The 2,853-nt window shown below is 35.4% G+C and overlaps 1 pseudogene; it reads left to right on the top strand.

The window, feature by feature from the left end:
* LOC107633906 overlaps nucleotides 1-2,299 on the top strand; it is a 7,703-nt pseudogene extending 5,404 nt beyond the window's left edge.

Raw genomic sequence — 2,853 nt, 5'->3', positions numbered from 1 at the left:
ACTTTTATTCCTTTCTTTAATCAGCCTTATAATATAAGAAGTGTATATATATATACACTTCTCAAACTTTCTTCATCTCCAAGTTACTACCTATTCCTCATACCTAAATCATCACTTCTCAAACTTTCTTTATCTCCAAGTTACTACCTATTCCTACCTTCATCTAATTACTAGGCATACTACTAAGATCTAGGGTTAAAAGAATGAAATTAGAGGTTTAAAATCATATTTAAAACACTAAAATCCCATTTGCTGAAAACAGGGGTCACGCATACGCGTGGGCGTGCATTTTTTTTCTGAAAACCGGGGGTGGGGGGAGGGGGCACGCGTACGCGTGGGAGTGCAATTTGCCCATCACGCGCACGCATTACCTCGTCTGCGTATGCATGCATGCCAGACAGAAACGCCCATCCGCATATGGAGGGGTCCGCGTACGCATACATTGCAGATTAGTAAAAAATGGCTAAGTTTGTAGAATTTCAATTTTACATACCGAACTTTCGACGCGTATAACTTTCTCGTTTTAAAATATTTTTCATCCGTTCTTCAAATGCCGTAAATTTTACTGACTAAATTTTCATATGAAATAGGTTTAAAATAATTTAGAGGTTCGGAAGCCGAGTTATGGCTCGCTGAAGTTCGGCTAAAAATTCATTTTACACAAAAACCTCAAACCAAACCTCAATTTTCATTAAAACACAAACTCAAATCTAACCTCCTATACATATATTCAGCATAACAACATATCATAGCATACCAACACAGCACTAAAATCCCCACATCATACCACAATCAATCATACTTCAATATTACACAACTTCACACCTAAATTTCTCACTTTAATCAACAATCTATCTTACTTGCATAATTCAATATCATCAACTAGTAAATCATTATTCATTCACCATTTAGCATCCTATTTCCACCATAACAATGATCTCCAACACATGTTCAATCCATATCAACAATCATTATCACAAGTACTAAACATACAACATACTTAATCATTCCAACATATCCAATGGTCCTCTAACCTAAGTTTTCACAGGATATTATATATTAAATAAGAGAAACCTAAATCATACATTGACCAATTTTTATGTATAACCCAAAACACCACCAAAAGACACCAAACACAGCCCCAAGGATCCAAAATCTCCAAAGCAATGACACCCAAACTCCACAAGTCTCTAATGTTTACACCCAAGCTCCAATTTATATATATATATATATATATATATACACACCTAATACACATAATTTTATATACATACCCAAAATTCAATACCTAACACGTTAAATTAAGGAATTAGCTAGAGTTCTAAGATTCTGACCTTACCCAAGCACCAAAGAAGCAAGAGTGAGCGATTTTCTCGAGCTAATCGAACCCTATAACATCAAAGAACCAAAATCTCAACACCACTCTATTTAATTTCGAAAATTTAGGGGAAAGTAAGGCTGAGAACAAGAATGAAAGTTCCTTACTAAATTATGCACCGGACCTTGTAGAGTTCGACGTCGCGGACGCGTGGCTGCAAACGATGCGGCGAGCGGAGCTCGGAGCGTAAAGATATAATGATTTGAATTGAATTCAAGGGTTTTGAAACCCTTCTTCACCTTCCCTTGTGTTCTTCAGCATGGAGCAGCTTTGAATGATGAAGAATGAGTCGAGCTCATTTTGTTTTATGAGTTGGTTGGGCCCATGGGCTCAGTTCAACCGGTTCGATCTGTCAGCTCAATCTTGGGCTAAATTTTTTTAAATTAGTGTCAAAACTTTTATTTTAATTAGCTCTATCCAATTAAACTATAAAATTCTCATTTCTAATTTTTTATTAAAAATTAATTTATTGATTAATTCTTCGCTAATTTTACGGGATTTACACTCCGCCTCCTCCCAGCTAGTGCCAAGGTTCCCACTATGCTCCCCGGCCAGTCCCTCGTCGTCACCACCTCTCTCTCCTACCGCATTACCTCCCTCAACAACATCCGAATCACCGGATTTCTGATCTACGATGATGACATTCTCCTCGTCTTTGACGTAGATCAATTCTTCGATCCAAATTTCGAGGACAACAGCGGATCCAACCAGAAACCTAATTCCAATGCCTCTTGCATAGTGAGGAACTTAACCGCAAATAATTTCTCTGACTCCTCCTTCCCAGCCATCGAAACCTTGAAATTTGGAGGGTACACCGCCATGGCGTCGTTCTTGGCTCTGCCGGACGAGATAATGATGAATCGGTTTAGAGAGTATCCATCGTTCTTTCTCCGGCACGCTGTGCCGTGCAGACTTTTTTGAACGATCGGGTGAACTTCAACATTACAAGCTTCCTCCAAAGGTTATCTTGGAATTAAAAAAATATGGAGGTGTCCTCAATTAGGTTTTCAACCCTAATGGTAAGAATATTCATCTTTTTAACAGAATATTTTGTTATTTTAAATGTTTTTATCACGATAGGGACTAAATTGAAAAAAAAATTATGGTATATGGACCCAATTGAAAAGATAAAAAAGTATGGGAACCTAATTGAAAATTCGGTAAAACTATAGAGACTTACAAAGTAATTAAACCTAAAACTTTTAATAAGATATTCCAATATTTCGTAATGTAAAAGAATCAAATATGTAGATACAATTGTTTAAATTGGAAATACATTTTGGGTTCATTTGTTTGTGTAGTTAAGAAAAGTATATTTTTAGAAGTGGAAATAGAAATTGAAAAATATTTTGTATATATTTAAATATATTTATATAAATACCTTTCATTAAAATTAAAAGCAATTAATTTGTTTGGTTATGACAAATGTAATTTGTATTACATAATTATTTAATGATTTTACATTTTAATATTGC

The sequence above is a fragment of the Arachis ipaensis genome, chromosome B03 (genome assembly GCF_000816755.2).
Source record: "Arachis ipaensis cultivar K30076 chromosome B03, Araip1.1, whole genome shotgun sequence".
NCBI classification, from domain to species: domain Eukaryota; kingdom Viridiplantae; phylum Streptophyta; class Magnoliopsida; order Fabales; family Fabaceae; genus Arachis; species Arachis ipaensis.
This window is presented reverse-complemented; position numbering and strand designations above follow the sequence as displayed.